Source organism: Amblyomma mixtum, chromosome 3 (genome assembly GCF_055824585.1).
Source record: "Amblyomma mixtum isolate Tamu chromosome 3, ASM5582458v1, whole genome shotgun sequence".
NCBI lineage: Eukaryota > Metazoa > Arthropoda > Arachnida > Ixodida > Ixodidae > Amblyomma > Amblyomma mixtum.
In genome coordinates, this window is record NC_143014.1 from 44765804 (window position 1) to 44784576 (window position 18773).

The 18773-nt window shown below is 45.4% G+C and overlaps 1 long non-coding RNA gene across 1 annotated transcript in view; it reads right to left on the reverse strand.

Moving 5' to 3' along the window:
• The window catches only part of LOC149349996 (uncharacterized), a 32167-nt gene extending 14708 nt beyond the window's left edge, over positions 1 to 17459 (reverse strand). The window contains exon 1 of the long non-coding RNA XR_016290195.1: positions 17310 to 17459. This is a non-coding gene — a long non-coding RNA (uncharacterized LOC149349996). The remainder of the gene's footprint in view (positions 1 to 17309) is intronic.
• Positions 17460 to 18773: the final 1314 nt, after the last annotated feature.

Genomic DNA, 18773 nt, shown 5'->3' on the forward strand with positions numbered 1-18773 from the left:
TTTGTCGCTTAGGAAACTGGTGAGGAGGGGCTTTAAACCCGCCTGTAGCAATTAGTGATAGTCCTTGCATGCCGAAAATATTGCCGAGTAAAAGCCACTCTCATGCGCTGAGCCTTTACCTCGGTACCATGAAATTTTAAGCCAATGGAAATCTTTAATAGTATGTCCGGCAGCACAAAAAAAAAAAAAAGACCGGTTGCGCGTTTTGACACTTGCACCTCCACTGACGATATTGTTAACACTGCTTATTGTTCGCCGCGTTCTTCACGCAAGGTAAAGCGAGACGTCAGTTTAAGCGCAAGTGAAGCTCAGAAGAGATGGCGAGGTCCCGTACACTTACGCTGTCGGGTTCGCATGCAGCAATCAATTACGAAAGTGTTGGGCGGAGTGATGTCAAGCGGCAGTTCGAGGAAAGACGTCCTTGTGCTTTCAAGAAACCAAATCACTGTTCTCTTTTCGTTTTGTTTTTTCGCACTTCGTACGTCGAATGTGTGCAATCTGGAGGATCGCTGTTGACTGCAGTGTCCTTGCACACGCCGTTCAGTGCTGCTTCTCAGGAGGCGTCACTCGATCCATGCTGCCACGTCAGCTGCCGCAGGCCCCCCTTTTCCTCCAGATGTGTACAACAAACACCCCTGGCGTAGGGCAGACGGGTAACTGGATCACAGGGGCGGGCAGCACACTGTAGTGCCGACGTACACAATGCGCTTCGGTGGTCAAGGACGGTCGTTGTGGGAGGCGCCACGTTCCGCGCGGATCGTGCTGAAGTTGTGACAGGGTCTTCTGCGTCGCCAAGCGAGGTATCCAAGTTGGGCGGTAGCGTATTAAGTGAGCGTGTGGTGGGTTCTTGTTGATAATCTTGGCCTTCAGATCGCGAGTCGGGCCCTTGATAGGGCTACGGGGAGCCCGGTTTTTCCCCTCCGGCGATCTTCGCCTCCTGCCCCTCCTGAGTCGGTCGCCGCGGCTGTCGGGCGGCAGACGGCGGATACTGCCGCGCTGCTAGCTCCGTACGGGTTTCTCGGTCTCGTAGCACGTGCTGTCTTTTTGCTTGTACTGTTTCGTGCTGTTTTTTTCTCTCACGCGGTGGCATGTTTTACTGAAGGCTACTGTGGCTGAGTTTTTCTCTGGTTTTTTTTTTTTTTTTTTGCGGAAACAGCTTCAGACGGTAAATAAAATAATTTATTGGGCAATAAATGTGGCTCTTGAACAACAGGGCAGCACTTCCGTGATCGTGAAAGTGTGCACCGTGCATTCATTCTTGAAGTTTTTGAGCCATTCATGTTATTTCCCCGAAATAAGGGTTCCGAATATGCGCATACAAATTTTCAGATTTTTCAGATAGTGGAACCATAATGGGTGTCTGAAAGAGATATGCAATCGAGCCCACTTATAACGGCCGCAGGTATAACTAACGGTCGCCTATTACGAACGTTTGCGGTGCTACCGTAAAAATATCTATCTTCTTCCTTGCACCATGTGACGAAGCAAACCAAAGTTCATAGCATGGTACAATCTAGAGCAGGCAGTTTGAAGGAGAGATTGACACACAGTTCGTGGAGAGGTCGACCTGAGTAACGCTGTGGCCTGCCACTTCACACTAGAGAAGAGGGGGAGGGAAAAGGAAGAAGTTGTAAGTTAATCCCACTGTAATCAGCACTGACCTGCCATCAGCTGAGGGAGGCGTGATCGGCGTTGACATCTCTTCGTAGGGATTCGACGTCTTCTTGCCGACCTCATCTGCTCTCTCTTTCGCATTGCGGCTACGTGTCTTTCCTTAATGTGGCCCCGCGGCAGACCACGGCAACTTCTACCATCCTGATCACATTTCGGTTCACTTCGTCAGTTTCGCACTCAGATCGCAGCACGTCACTTGCATGACTCACGGGTTCGGGGTGTCTTGTCTCTGTCACTGTAGCCTGCGTACATGGCCAGTTCTTTCACCCACGTTGAAGTAAAACCCTACAATTCCTACTGACGTGTCTCTTGTTGCGACAGGCGTAGTCAAAAATAGGGACACCTGTCGCCACTTTAGGAGCTAAACGAAAATAATTAAAGCTTAACTACCAGCTGTCTGACGTTAACTAGGTATAGCGGCCTCAACCATCCATCTCTAAAGATTCATATCTTGCTCCACCCTATCCAAACAAAAAGACTCATCACACCACCTGCTCTTCCTCCATCTTGTCTGAGCTACGCTTCTCTTCCCTTAGAATCCACACTGGCTCTCGGATTGTGCACGGGATGTGTGTGCCGTGGGCGTAACACATGCTTTGTCCACTTTCTCCTCTTGATTTCAGTTAGGACACCATTAACTCGCGTTTTTCCCCGAAACCACTCAGAGATGTTTTTGTGTTTACAATAGCCTCTTTGTGTCTTTTTTGACGCGTTTCCGACAGTCTCTACATTTCGGCCGTCATAGATGGGTAATAATAAGAGAGTGATTACTCATTGGCATCCACCCAAGCGCAGCCATACGGCTACAAAGGAAAGCTATACAGCTTTCTGAGAAACTTTGCAGTTAAAGAAAAATTCGTCTTGGTCCGAGGTTTCTGAGAAAGCTGTATAGGTTTCCTTTGTGGCCGTACGATTGCGTTTGGGTGTATGCCAGTGAGTAATTACTCCCTTATTACAATTCTACTCCACCTTGGGGGATTCCCCTAAACATTTGACCAATAGATGGGTAATGGCGGGATTATATTCTTTCTTTTTGAGGACATTGGTAATGTGTTATTAATTTAGAAATGTCAGCCAAATTCACGCGGTTCCATTCTTGTTTTTGCGTTAATTTCTATTTCAGTGTTCAGATATGCCGCGACTGGCCCTCTAAGTATAGGTGTACTTCCTTATTTTAGCCTGTACTCCACTGGCTATCATAAACTGTCATAAACACGGGAGCTATCAGAAACCTATCATAAATACGGGGCGCTATTCTTCGTTTAACCTCCCCAACTACCGCGCCCGAGCATGGTCCGCTTGTGCACTGCCGAACAAGAAGGGCGGAAATCATCGTGTGCTTAAGCATGGGCGGCATCACCTAAGGCAAGCACTCCAAAGAAACCTCAGGGTTACCTCGCATCTTCGAGCTCAAGCTCTGCTTCAGATAAGCTTCTAGAAGAAATATCCGCAAGTCACAGCGATGCTACTAGATAAACTACAGACTTCAACCACCTGAACCACACTGCAAGTCCTGGGCGCGCTCAGTCCTGTCCTATATTAAACCATGGCTTCCTAGCTACCTTCGTTTCATGAGGAAGCCACAGGCGCTTCAACTCGTCTGTGGAATTCAAAAGGCCTGAGGTGACGAATTTTCAGTTTTCGCCAATTCGTTTTTAGGAGCCGACATAATAAACATGACGAGCTCTACGTTCCTTCCGTCTTCTCTCCCTTTATTCCTTTTATGCCCCTCCCTATGTGTAAAGCAGCCATCCGCGATCACTATGACTGGTTAACCTCTCCGCCTTCATTTTCGCCTCTCTATCTCTTTCTCTCTCTCTCTCTCCAATTCTCTACGCATTCTACTTCTAGATATCGCTCACAGTGCGCGTAATGAACAATTCTTACGATTCTACTATAGTTCTATTTTATCTTTAAGGCTATAGGCAGCCATGTTCGGGAATTTTTAATATTATCACGCACTTCGTTTCCTGGAAGTGCTTGGCAGATCCTGCCTAGCTACTCAACCTCCTACTTCACTTGAACATTCTGTGAGCATAATGATCACGTTATTGTTCATTGCCTCTACGCAATGCTCGTCTTCCTCGGCTTTATATCTAAGCATTGTCCCGAGAGCTTGAATGGCTGCATACTTTTTGACTTGATTCTTCCTGGCAATTTTCGTTCTCTTCTCAACGCTAAGCGATTCTCTTTTGGCGAATTTAACTTCCTTACCATTATATCATCTGACAGCGTATAGGGTTCGACAGAATTCTGCCTAGTAAAGTAACTAGGTAATAACGTACAGAGTAAAATTTCAGGTCACTGGCCACGCCAGGATGGCGGTTGACAAAGACTGCGATGAAATAACCTGTACGAGTTCCGAAACGGCAATCAACGTTGTGTCTTTGTTGGTGGCAAAATATTTTAGTATTGAGATCTGATATCGCAAAGATCTGATATCTGATGAAGTATTGCCTTCGCAAACACATGCCTCACCTTTGCTTTAACCCAGCTTGTGTTCATCCTAACTAGAAAAAACTACTCGTTCTTAAAACATGCTTCCCACATACCCGGGTAACCTTTCGTCGCCAGCATTTCAAGTGGGGCTAGTTGGTGTGATCGCATGACGTTAGAACTGCGCTGGCTGAAGGGAACAGGACCATACGAAAGGACGACGCGAACAAAAGGGTGTGTCCGTGTTCACCCATGTGTTCGTGTCGCCGTTTCACCTTGTTCTGATTCCTTAAGACGGCGTAGTTCTAACTTCGTGTAACCTCTTTTCGCTTTACGTGTTTGCGTGTGATTAGCGGCCGCAAAGTAATACAAACCTCATTCCATTACCTGCCATTGCAAACGAAAGAAGACCATCCATGACAAAGGTGGCTGCATAAAAATAAATTCTGCACACGGTATCTACCGATTTCATGAAATGTTCTGTACAAATAACTGGTGTATTTTCTAAAGTAAAATGTAAGAGTTTATTAAAGCGTACATCCCCATATCGCTGTAACCGTGCGAATGTCAAGTGCATGGTTCAGCGCTAAAATCAGAAGAGAAAACAACAAAGAGGATGGAGTGTATTGAAGTTGTTGAAGTTGAAGTTTATTTCTCGCTCTCAGTATTGATCTACTTTAAACACTTCATCCACTTGAGAAAAAATACCGCACTATCGGCAAAGCAGTCCAATCATTCATCCCAAAATCCAAGCCGCATCTTGTTTTTATCAGCACTACCTAGTTTCGTTTTATTTTAATACCTTAATGACGCCTTTCGGGGTTTCACAAAAATGGCGGGATAGTATCCCGCACACCGATCCTAGAGAATTTCTGGGAACTATCAAATAGTTTTACTACAATCAGTGTTTCTTTGTTCGATGTACACAAAGGCTCTGTTCCTGATCATGAAATTCATCACCTCCTAAACTCTGCATCTTTGTCTCTATTTACTAATGAACCTTTCATATATCTTACAGTTGAATCACCAGATTGTGTCAGGTATAATATTTCATTCTAATATTGCCACGAAATAATTTGAATCCCTTCACCTCTCAGCCTTATCTGGGATCAATTCGAGTGTGCTGAAAGAGACGTGAAAACGCCACAAATATATTTATATGGTGCATATTTTAGCAATCCTTATTATCCGGATGCCGAAGGTTTGTAACTTGGGGAAAGTGATTTCAGAACCAAATAAAAAGAGCCATCATCTTCATTCCAGGGAACTCCGTAGGCTTAAAAAAAGGGGGGGTTAATCAGTGACTCACATTATCTTCCGCCCTTTTGAGAGCCCGAACAGCTTGGAAAGTGGCAAGCGGCCAGAGCCAGTTTCTTTACAGCTCACACTCGCTCTCTTTTATGTTATAATATAATTGTAAAAATTGGGAACTTTTCGAAGTTCAGATGATTCTTTGACAGCAGTCCTGCAAAGGAAATAACGCTAGCTTGTTTTTCTTAGTGTTCTTAAATACCCTGTGTGAGGCGCACAATTTGTTCACTCCTGCGTGGCTGTACTGAGAGCGTCACAAAAAAAAAAAAACTCACAAAGTTTTTTTTTGCTCATGTTGGCTGCCGACGGCGACCCTGCCACCGGCTGTATTCGAAAGACCCCGGCACTAGAAACGCGCGCAATAACCAGATGTAGAACGAACCTTTTGTGCGCAAATACTCGCCATAATCTGTTCTTCACGCTATGTAGTCTGATTTCCAGCCACCAGCTGATCTAGAGCTTTTTAAGGAGAATCCGAGGTACCAACGGGCCCTTTAACCTCGTCGTCTCGGAGCATGCACCAAAGAATGACTTCCTTATGATGCATATCTCCGAACTACCACTGTAGATGCAGCTGTCACATTCAATGATGGTAGCATGAAGGTATCTGGGATGTCACCGCAGGAGTGCATCGTGATATGGCTGCATGAGGTGGAACTTTTTTGGAAGTTCTTCACTGGGAACGATGCAGAACAGACCGTTACGGAGATAATAGACGCAAAGTGACAATCAAAGGCGCGTATAATTGACACGTGCATTGATTGCATGGCAGGAAGCTACTAAACACGTTTCGGTGCGCGTTTTTTTGTGACAGAAAACTGAAGTAAACTTGTTTTATCTTGTAGCTTAATTACCTAAAATATCAAGCTACATTTGGTATATTATTGAAAAAAATATGAAAAGGTGGAAGCCTGCCTGTTTTGAAGCTTTATCCATGCAGAGGTCCAGAGCTGTTGAACAAAAAGGCACCTACGCAGTTGTTTGTTTTTTAGAAGAGTTTTATTTAAAAACAAACACTCCAAAGAAATTATGGATTAAGGAAAAAATAGCAAAACGGTTAATTGGGAAATTAAATTATACAAACCCGAATGAGCTATGTGCAGCATAGTTGCTGAGAAAACTGGTCTCAAACTTTGAGACCAATGTAATTTATTGTACCAATGTAGTAATGTAGTTTACCAATGTAAATTGTTACCAATGCAGCAATGTAGCTTACCATTACATTGTAGTATAGGGCGTACCCTGGATTGTTAACAGTTATCGCTTTATAACCCTCGCAATAAGCAGTTATTGAAAACATGTGGGCACGCGGTTTACTCTTACACGGAAGAATTTATAATATTAGTTCGATTTTTTTTCACTTTGAATAGCATGCTTTCCGGAAAGGTTTGTGACCTGACACTCAGCTAGCAGTCTTCATTAATGGAAACAGTTCCCATCTCGCAGTTAATATACCAGTCGACGCCTTCTTCGTGGATTTGGGATGGCTTTCGACAGTATTTCTCGCAGGTGGTGTTTCTTAAAACTCTTGCTTGAATCAACTCCCTAACTGGAATGGGACTAACAGCCTTTAGAAGCGTCATCTGTTCTTATTTGCTAATAAACGTTCCTCTTCTCTGGCTTCCGTTGTCTCCAAGGTTCCTCAAGGTACAGTAGTCAGCCCTTAGCTTTTTACAATTTACGTTATTGCCTTGGCCACTCCTGTCTCTTCTGACTTGAACCGAATCGCTGATCGTTGTAACTCAACAACCTGTTCCAAGCACCAATAATTCCGAATCGTTTAATCTGACCTAAACCAGATAGCATCATAGTGACATGGTGCATTTCTCAGATGTTGATAAATCAGCCCGATTTACTTTCCACCGCTAACCATCCTACCTATTTCCTAGGTATATTACATATGCCTCCGCAATGTGCTCCATTAACTGCCATGAATTCCGGATATCAGGATTTCTCAGTTCCTTAGCAGGCCGCCTTCCATTTCGAACATTACTGATAACGTCAACCACGCCCTTTGTTTTCTACGCCGTGACCCTATGACTAGCACCCTTCTATATGAAATCGCTAACCAATTTGACCTTAGTTCGTCTCAAATTGGAATAAGCAGGCGAAGTTTCGCACCTTTGTCATTCCAACGTTTCGTTCATCCTCGAGCCCATATAAAAATTGCGCACCAATATTCAGTCATTCCAATGACTGCTTTTACGCTAAAATCATTAAGCTTAGGTCCCAATTTCATCTCGCCTCCCTCAAATGGCGCAGTAGAAAAGCTAGGCTATGTGTGTTCTAGAAATATAGCGTGTTGCCATATGGAAACTGTCATTACACCGGCTTACTGCGGTTCAAGACGCCTTAGCGACGCTAAAACAGTTTGTCGCCGATATGCGCAATCTGCTGAGCTCTATAATTCTTTTTTTTTTGCTTCAATAGCAAACAACTGGAATTGCCCAGCCAACGTAGGTCGCCACTCCAGAATTGCGCATTTCAAAGAAATATTTTTATAAAGTTTGTCCATCTACTTTAACGGCCTGCTCATGCAATATACCTGCATGATGAATAAATAAATAAATAAATAAATACACGCTGTTAAAGTTAGTTATAGATTCTGCCCCGGGGAGGATCCTGTACTTGGTGGGGGCTCTTGATTTCTTCATTAAAACAACGTTAAATACGGTAACAACTGAAAATTGCAGATAATATTGAAGATTCTCCTTGCAGTGATAGTATACGGCAGCTGGTAAGAATCTCAGATGCACATTATGCTTAGACCTCGCTCTTTACCCCTATCTTAATTAATGAGCAGCATTAACTCTTGTTTCACCACCTCGTGCGCATTAACATGCCTGATTTTTTTTTTTTTTTTTCACTGCCTTGACCTCCGCGATGCCTCCTTGGAGGACGTTCGCTTCTTGAAACTCATTAGGACGATGCGCGTCGAGTTCTTCTCGGGCTCCTTCAATGCGTTTAAGTTCGACAGCAGTCTCGATTCTTTGTCATACTCAATGTTGTTATCACGAAAATTTTATTTTTCTTTTCTGTCTTAAGTCATTTCAGCTTACTCGCCCAGGCTGTTTGCGTTCTGCGGTTTCACGCTTTTCGCGCGTTTTTTTTTTTTTTGTGGGCCTCGAAATCGCTCGAAGGGACCCCGAAATACCCATTGTCGGGATCACAAGATCTGCATAATATGAACACACCCGGAAATTCGGGACAAGCCCATTTTTTTCTACGGGAATTGTTTATGAACGGAATTTTTTTGCATATCGAAAGATTGCTTCATAACAATCAACACATCCGAAGCTCACTCCTCGGGATGGTTGTTGTTTTCTGCTATTTATTGTCAAGAACGTAACCCCATTGGATTTCTGTGGCAGTCTTAACTACTCGGTCTGAGCGCAGGACAAATTTTAAAAGCAAAATTTTGCACACAATATTACACAGTTGTCTGATAATTAAAAATTATGTCCTCCAAGGTAGCTAGACATGGAAGCGCCACAGCAAGAATTTTTCATAGGCGACTCGCACTGGCGGAGTTATGAGCCATCAGAGAAGCTCCTCAGCGCCCTCCGAGGCATTTCTCGCCATTTGCAATGCGCTGGAAGCGACATGTTCCTTCGACCACTACGAGGTGTTTGCGATGCTGCACTAAATGGCTCCGCTTTATATTGTATTTCCTTTCTTGCTCGCGTGCTCCAACCGATGATTTAGGCATGCGGCTGGTAGCGTTTGTTTGGCCTGCGTCCACTAGCACCGCCCATTCGTGGGTGTATATATATATATATAGGGAATGGGAATGAGGGGCTCGTTATAAATATGAGAGAAGCCTATAGCCACAGAAACCAAGGGACACAGGGAATTTTTAATTAATTTATTTATTTTGTGGTGTTGATAAATTTAGAATATTACTGAATATGTTATCGCTCCGGTCGTGTGTTCGGATCCCACCGGCGGCATGCGGTTGTTTTTTCTTCTGATTTTCTAATCAATTAGCTTTAAGCGATAACATATTCAGTAATATTCTAAATTGGACAACTCCACAAAATAAATAAATTAATTAAAAATTCCCTGTGTTCCTTGGTTTCTGTGGCTGTTGGCTTCTCTCTCTTTCTCTCTCTCTCTCTCTCTCTCTCTCTCTCTATATATATATATATATATATATATATATATATATATATATATATATATATATATATATATATATATATATAAGAACATTTCCTAAAATGACTGATGAATGGGAATTATTATCATATTGGAAAGTGTTCTAAGGCACCTTTGAACAAGAAACGCTGGTCTGTGTTTGTGTACGTGGCCTCACTGGGGGAGTAAAATGGATGAAACAAAAGTTTTAGGAACCGGTGTACCTAAAAACAATCCAAAACTGCCGATGTAAACCGTTATTACTTTAGATCAGTGGCGCCTCGGTGTCTGAGGACCCATTGTGACACGGGGCAGCTACGCGACAGGAAATGAGTATGCTGCACCTGGATTTTGTTAGGTTCCACGAATTTCTGATAATTTTCGATGATTTGTATTAAATTTCAGAGAGTTTAGCGATATTTTACTGCCATCCTTTGGATTATGAACTCCGCCTCTGAAACCGTTAACAACAGGACTAATACCCCTATCACACTAGCAAATTTGATGTCATTCAAATTGAAGGGCATTCGATGCATAGAATTTCATTCAGTCTCTTTCGGGGCTACATAGTAAAATATAATGTCATTCGCAAATGGTAGCAATGGCGATCAGTAAAAAAAAAATATTTTTACAATGAAGGGACATCAGCGCACATAAAAGGTGTTTGAAATTGTTGTGTAGTATTTTAAAAGCGGGTGCGAACATTTCTGTGCAATAATATAGGGTTTAAATATTAGTTCCGGTCATTCTGCAGCACTTTAGCGTTCAAAAGCTAAGCCAAACCACGAATCCGATAAATGTAAGCACTCAAAACGACTGACACGGCAGGGCGTGGTGACGCGCAGAGCGTGGAGTTCCAGAACCGAGAAGCGAAGCGTTCATTCTAAACGAGCATGGAACACCAACCAACCACACACACTCAACTCAACAGGATCGACGGTCGCGATGGGGCCTCTGCAATTGGCTGGTGCTGATTCCGAGAGTCATAGCTGTCCACGACAACCTCTAGTGCGAATAGTTTCACACCCAGATTAAAAATTTTTAACAGTTATATAAATAATACTCCTAACTTTGATGGTGCACACATTATTTTTTCGCTTCGAGTGTTTCTGCTGCGTATTTGGAGTCCATAGTATACATTCGCTTCGAGATCGAATGCGAATGAGTTCCCCGAAACTCTTTCGAACCTAATGACGTTAAATATTCCCGTGTAGCAGCTGTTTAATGACATTAAATGCTAATGCCATTCGAGTCGAATGACACTAAATTTGCTAGTGTGACAGAGGTATAAGGAGCAATTCGCTCTAAACGAAGTAATTTAGTCATAGGCGAAGCCCTACGGGGTACTGATTCGCAAAAAAAAAAAAAAAAGAACGCTGGGCAGCCAGGCCATACCAGTTCGCTGAGAGACCTGGAAGCGTGAAAACACATGAACGCTGGATGCTCTGGAACAAATGTCAGGTGAATGGGTATAGAGGCAATGGCGGTATATATGTATGTGTCCCACGATTCCGCATCCCATAAACATTTGTCCGTGACGGTGCATTTGAGCCACTGCAGTATCTTCAAAGGTTCTAAGCCTCGATGTACGCTGCTCTTTTCGGGTTGAAACAGGAGGGGCAGCGGGCCGATATGCCAGCACTAGGTCATGCTTTTGTACTGTTCTCAGACGCGTCAGTGGTTCTAGGCTCCTCGACGTGTCGACAAAGAGCATTGAGTCACCGCAACGAATTGGCGACAACCGTTGAGTCACTGAGTGGCACCAGACAGCGCGCGAGACAATCTAAGAAGGAGGCCCTCGGCTGCCGAGACGGCGCCATCCGTCTTGATCCGATCAGAGGATGAGAGGGAAGGACCACTGAGGCCGCTGTTCTTCGCGATAAAAGCCGTGAAGCACAAATAAGTTGTTAAAGGCTGCACAAGCGAAAGCAAGGAATAGCACTTGACCTACAGCATAGACAAGCTGAAGACACATATCAGAAATTGCATTGGAACTAAAAAAAATATAAAAAACAAGCTATTTAAAGCGACAAGAATTTTTTGTGGCAAAGAGTTTTAATTTATTTGATAGTTCACAAATAAGTAATTATTTATCACTCACAGTACTGCTCTAAACTTGGAACATTTCGGCTCGCAACTAACCCAGCAGTGCGCAGTTGCGTCGTCTGTCCCCAAGACCGCCTCTTGCCTTGAATCATGATTAATTGATCAGTCAGTCAATATATTGCTTTCGTTTGGCAGCTGACAGACAGACAGACACTGATTGATTGATTGATTGATTGATTGATTAATTGATTGCTTGATTGATTGACTGACTGACTGACTGACTGACTGACTGACTGACTGACTGACTGACTGACTGACTGAGTGAGTGAGTGAGTGAGTGAGTGAGTGAGTGAGTGAGTGAGTGAGTGAGTGAGTGAGTGAGTGAGAGTGAGTGAGTGAGTGAGTGAGTGAGTGAGTGAGTGAGTGAGTGAGTGAGTGAGTGAGTGAGTGAGTGAGTGAGTGAGTGAGTGAGTGAGTGAGTGAGTGAGTGAGATAGTGGCTGATGAGTGAAGTTTAATATGCTACTAACCTTTCTGATTAATTGACTGAGGCCCTTCGCCCTCGAAGGGCCTCCGCAAATACTATATATGGCACTCCTGGTGCAGGCACATCCTGGTGCAGGCACACCAGAAGCAGTCGGGGGTATCGTCTGCGCCGTCGTCTCCTGCGGTGTGCGGTTGGTTTGTCATGCCGCATGCGCATTCCATGTAGAGCTGTCTAAGATGCCAGGTTTCAGCGACTTTAGCTGCTAGCAGATGTCGCGCATGCAGCAGCACGTAGCACTGTACGAGAAGCTTACGTGATTCGGCGAAACACCCAACTGGCTGATCGCCTGGACGTTTTGCTGAGTATGTTCGGCATTGCAACACTAATTTATCATGACACTTTCTTTAAAATATCGGCTTCGGAATGACGTTTCATATTTTTTCATGGTCTTCTTAAAAGCACTCGCCAGCCGTTAACGAAGGGCCGCGTTCATAGGTACACTGTGGAATGAGAAAAAAATTACGGAGGGCGCTTAAGACTACTTATGTGCTGTGAATGCAAATGCATGCACGCTGGGTGTTCGTTTGCGGCGATGGCGTACTACTCTAATGCGGTTGATCATGTTCGCGCCACCCGAATGGAAATTGATGAAGACGACGAAACCCGAACCCATTGGGAGAGAGTATAGCACGTGGGGTGTTGAGCTGCAGTGATGGCGTACTGCTCTAATTCAGTGGCCAGCGAAGTTTATCTGTTCGCGCTGCCCGAATGAAAGTTGATGGATGACGATAGCCAAACCTAGCGCGAGAGACTGGCAGTTCAGCGCGCGGGGTGTTGTGCTGGAGTGACACTTCCCCTTGGTGATGCGCTCAGCGCTATACCTCCCGTCTAGTGCTCTGTTGCTCTGTCTTTTTGAGACGTCTGTCGTGGCTTTTCCTAAACCTTTGTAAATAGGTAATGTAAATAGAACATGACTTCAGTGTAACAAATACCTTGGTAAGAAAAAAAAAAAGCGGTGATGGCGCAGTGCTGTAATGAAGCGGCCAGCGAAGCTGATCTATTCGCGTCGGCCTGGGCTTGAAACCCACTTCGGGAGATATTTTATTTATGAAATTTTATTTTTCTTCCTTTCCTGATGATACAGGCGCTGGCGATGACATCCTGAAATCACGCTGGTTTTCGGGCCGTCTGGCGTGGACAACGACAACGCCGGATTTTCAGCCTCGTGAGGCATATAATGATTTCGCATTAGTAATCCTGGAAAGTTCTGTTGAAATGCATTACTGTGGTCCGCGCTCCGCGCCGCTAATTCGCCCAGCAAAAACTCTGACATGCACATATTGCGGTATTTTAAAAATAAACAGGCTCTAAAATGACGTATCATGCTTACAGATTCTGTTCTGGGATGTACTCGGTTTTTATTAACTAAGCGAAGACCTCATAGGTGCAGCGTGAAATCAGAAAACCACTTTGAAAACTTGTTTACACTGCATTCCTAGGGGCACGGACCCCCGACTGCTGCCCGCACCGATCACAGCAGCGCCACCGCATCTTACTTCCGTCACAGATTGGTGTTTATATGTAGTTATAAATGAAATGAAATTTAAGCGCACACAAAAAACGCACACAAGAGGAGATACACACAGGACAGGCGCTAACTTCATCTGATTTATTCGCAGGTAAGAGAGCGAAAATATATACATAAAACGAGACATGCGCAGTAAAGAAACAGATCGTCATATCACAATGCGTGCTCAAGGTATCTGTATTCTGCCTGCAAAAGATTAACTGATGTATCACTCACACAGTCATGCCCCCTCTTCCTGATGTGAAATGCTTCTAATAATTCACGTGCCGTCTTATCACCGCTCCTGCCAAGAATCTTTATCTCCTTCAGCCGCGGCTCGCACGCTCTGCAGTTCGCACAATGGTCAGCCAAATGTGTCCCTCCACCCCTTAATGCCCGCAAATGTTCCCCCGCCCGGTCATTGACACACCGCCCAGTCTGGCCTATGTAAGCCCTACCGCAGGTCAAAGGTATCTCGTAAACGACACCGGAACAGCAGTCGACATACTTCTTTGAGTGCTTCTTCCTGCAGCCACTCTTCTTTTCCGTGCACGAAATGCGTGAGCAAAGGTGGGCTTTTGCGTTTTTTGTGCGTTTTTTGTGCGTTTTTTGTGTGCGCTTAAATTTCATTTCATTTATAGCTATGCACCATCTAGCCCAAACAGAAGTTTTGTTAAATATGTAGTTAGTTCAATTTATTATTTCGCATAAAAGAGAATGATCCGATTTCGTATCTTTGGAGGGCCCTACAGGAACCAAGCGAATCTGCAGTCATTTGTTTCTGCGTATGCCTCTAATTCGAACTTGTTGTTCACAGCGCACAATGCAGTGCTTGTTTTGTTTTTTTTTTCTATCAGGCTCTGTTCAGACAAAAAGGAAGGCTGGAACGGCGTCCTGTTGCAGGAAGGTGGTGACAAGCATATGAGCCAGCACTGTGACTCATGCCTGCTTTAAGGCGTGACGTGGAATCTCTCTATTCCAGGCCATGACGCGTGTGGGATCTGTGGCTCCACAGAAAAGCGTCAGGGACGCTGACCCCATCGTCGCGACAGTACTCAGACCGCCGGAGCCTTCGAACAAGGAGATTCGATTAAACGCCGACGGGTTTTCGATCCCACGCCGCATTGTGCTCGACAGGCTCCATCAAGTCGGTGTACTGAGGAGACTGCCACGACGTACCCTGGAGCCGCTGAATCGTTTCTGGCAGTTGTCCAAAAATCCAACAGAGCTGCTCGGCGTATGTTTTTGGTTGTGACTAATGGAAGCGATATATACGTGACGTTTCAAGCAGAAAACTGCAAGCAAACCTGAAGATATGCGGTGTCATTTCGTCAGGCGCATCTTTTCTCTTTCTATTCTGGTTCTACGAAGCGAAGTATCACAAGCCTAGAGAGTAAAAACCTTAAAGTTGCCACAAGAGAACATTCACATTGAGGTAGGAAAACGTGAATGACTGCGAAACACCATGCATAAACTAATTTCTCATCTTGATACCGAGGAATCGTCGTTCCAGCAAGTACAAATTTTGGTGTTTTGCCTCGAGTGACTCTTCGTTCAACCCGATTGATCAGCGTATCTAAAAACGGTTTGTATGCAAAATTTGTTTATTTCTTTCTTCATCGAGGGATGGCGTGACAGACGTTCGGCGTCCTTTGTCAAGGCGCATCAGCGCCAAAGTGAAAAGGACGTTATAGATAGACCAATGTATTAATCTATTTGGTCTCAGGTTGAAGACATTAAGAGAGGTGTGGGTTACTTTGGAAGAGCAAGCAAAAATAGAACATTAGTACAATAATTCACAAGCTCGTATGTATTAACAGTAGTGGTTTTGAACACTCCGGCGTTTTTAATGGAGGCGCCGGAAACGGGAGGTGGTTATAGTCTGACCTGGTTTTTTGGAGTGAAAGAGTTAAGATATTATATCAGTACAGCAGCTGGGCACGGCAACCATGACCGTTTGGCCGCTGCTGGATGAAATCAGTGATGATTAAAAATTGAGGAAGGCGCTAAGAGTCGCATTAAAATGGAAATTCTTGTGAAATATGCACAGGCGTGAAATTTTTCGCCCATGAGAAAGATGTCGTAAATTGATATTAAACTTCATCATAAGGGAGGTGCTTGCAGTGCCGTGGTAACAGAATAATATAAAACATGCAGAGCCACTCAGAATGGCTTCGATATAAAGAATGAAAGCACCGATGGATGGATACCAGACGAATGATGCCTACTCGGGTTTTGGTCGAGAAAGGGTTTCAGTTCACATTTGGAGGATAGGTCATAGAAAAAATATCGGTGGAAGTAAGCTCGCGAGTAGTCGATGGGTGTTTTCCAATAACGGTAATCAGAAATGTATTTCGAGGTATTTGTAAGGAGCTGTTTTGATAAAAAGGAGTTAAGTATGTAATAGGAAAATATGGGGCTAAGAACACTTCACGGAGTTCTCATAATCTTCTGTTTAGTCGTGTTTAGTTTTATTTGGCAAGTATCAAATCCACGAGGAAGTTTTTGGAAAGTCGGACTGCAAAATAAGGTGGCCTGCAAGACTCAGGACTACGCGATAAACGACACAGTCACGGGGAAAAAAAAAAAGCAAAAATTGTTTCCCTGTAAATCGTTCATCTTAATGCGGAAAAGTAAAGGTCCTAAGACTGATCCTTTGGGGACGACGGAAATTACTGGGCATGAAGGTGAATCGAAATCGCTAACGGTTGCGAACTGAATTCGATCAGACAGAAAGCACTCAATCCCTTTAACAACGCTAGGACCAAATTTAAGTTGACTTAGCTTAACCATCAGTAATCTGAGGCACTCGGAATATAGCACCTTAGCGAAGTCAACAAATATGCAGTCGATAATGGACGAACGATTAATAGCAGAACACAAAGCATCAATAAAGCAGAGCTGCTGAGTTTCGCACAAGCAGCTCTTCGTGTGTCGATCCCGGCCGCGGCGGCCGAATTTCGATGAAGGCGAAATTCTAGAGGCCCGTGTACTGTGCGATGTCAGTGCAAGTTAAAGAACCCCAGGTGGTCGAAATTCCCGGAGCCCTTCACTACGGCGTCCCTCATAGCCTGCAGAGTTGTTTTGGGACGTTAAACCCCCATAAACCAATAAACCAACCAGTTCTTCGTGTATATGTGTTGACGATCACTAAAAAATGAGCGATCTTAAATAACGGGCTCTGCAAGTTTGCATTATAGGCTGGTCAGTAAAATGGGGTCCCGTACCGGCATCGTACCAGCATCTGCAGTCGGCGCAGCGGGCGTTTAGGATATCGAGGAGACACTGTAGGCTAGCCTGAAAGCGAGTCGCAGAGTGTTCGGTTCTCATTCGTATTGTCACGAAACGCATTCGGTCGCAGCGATTAAACGAAACTCGCTCAACGTATCACTGCCCAGTACATCCGTTTCCAGTACCTCCGCGGCTCCGCAGCGCAAGCGCAACAGCCCGTCGTATATAAACACCAATTAGATCGAATTAGCGGCTCCCTCGTCCTTCGCCGAGAGACGGGCCCAGCTTCCAGTCCGCTACGCCTTCCACCCCAAGAAGCGCGCTCTCATAACCCGGACAGTTCCCATTAAGCGGGCCCGTCCGGCGATACAATACCGCGCGGGCTTCCGAGTAAGAACAACGTCCTTCGGCGGTGACTCACCCGTGGCCGACTGGCGTTTCGGGGCGCGATGAAGGGAGATCGGCCGGAGGTTAATTGCGCCGCGGCGAACCCGGCGCTTGCATTTGCGTGTCAATTCCGTGTACGCGCGAGCACGAGACGCACCACGGGCACCCAGAGGGGGCAACCGTCCTTGCCACGGTGCGCAGCAAGGCCGGCCAATTATCTCACCTTTCGCTGATAACGAATTTGCACGCTTCTCCGTAATGAGCCGCGGCCCACGCAACGAAGGACATCGTTCGCAGAAGAGTGGCGCTTCGTCTTCGCCCATACGTCAGCGGGGCGCTAAGAATCAGGTGAAGCGCCGGGTGGAAAGTAGATATTCAAAAGAGAGAGAGAGAGATAGAGAGAATGATAGCGCGTGTTACCACACAGACGTGGGGGAGACGGGAAGCAAAACGAGGCTGCGTCCCCACGAGGCCACTTTGACCGCGAGAAAAAAAGTAACAAGGAAAGCGCAGCCAAAACAACCCGCGGTGGCACCGAGTCCAAAAGGCAGGCGGTGACGTCGTCCGCTTGGCGGGCTCGGCCGATAAGGCGGGTACAACAACACACTGACACGGCTGCAGTGCCAAGGCGCTGCGGAGGGCGACCAAGGTGATTGAATATTTTATCGAGCACGACGAAGCACACGCGCAAGCAAAAAAGAAACCTTCGAGGTGAAGGCTGCTGGTTACGCATCTCTTGTTTATTGAACGCGGTTCGCAGCCTCTCCGCCAGGAGGCGCGAATGGCCGGGCGACAACGCTCTTCAGGGAAAAGATTTCGGACTTCTGCTGGCGCCGATGTAGGAAAGCAGCGCAGCTGGAACGGAGAACAGATGTTGGCTTTCGAGAAGCCTACGTCAGTTCTGCCTGGCAGGGTTAATTGGAGGTTAATGGGAGAGGTCTTTGTCCTGCAGTGGACGTAGTTGGTCTGTTGGTGATGATGACACCAAGCCTGCATGGAGGGCTGTACAGCATGGCGCGAAAAGGGCCTGAGAGAGGTCACGTAGGCACGTGCACTTCACGCGAGCGACTGATGCGCGTGTTTATGGGCTGAAACACGCTTACCGGACCTGTCATTCTAAATTAGTCATTCGATTTTTTCTACCTCGTCGCTTGCGAAAGAGTTGATTAAGATTAGTCAACCTTCTAAACGCTCAAAGTAGGCGAGGAAGAATGATTGAAAGATAAATTAGCGCCGAAAGATGCACATAGTGACTCTGTTTCCAAAAATTAGTTAACCTAAGCTTACCGACTTAGCGCATTAATCAGCGAAAGCTGACTGCCATTAGCAGCCGAGAGGTCTGGAGTGGCAGGCCCGTTTTGCATTTGCACAGACGATTGCCCAGTAAGGCGCTTCACACGCCTGTTTTGACGCCTCTACGCTGACGTGCATAGTCAGCTTTCTTCCGCTTGCGGTCTTCGGTTTGGTCGCGTTCACAGTACACTCACGGACTCCAGAG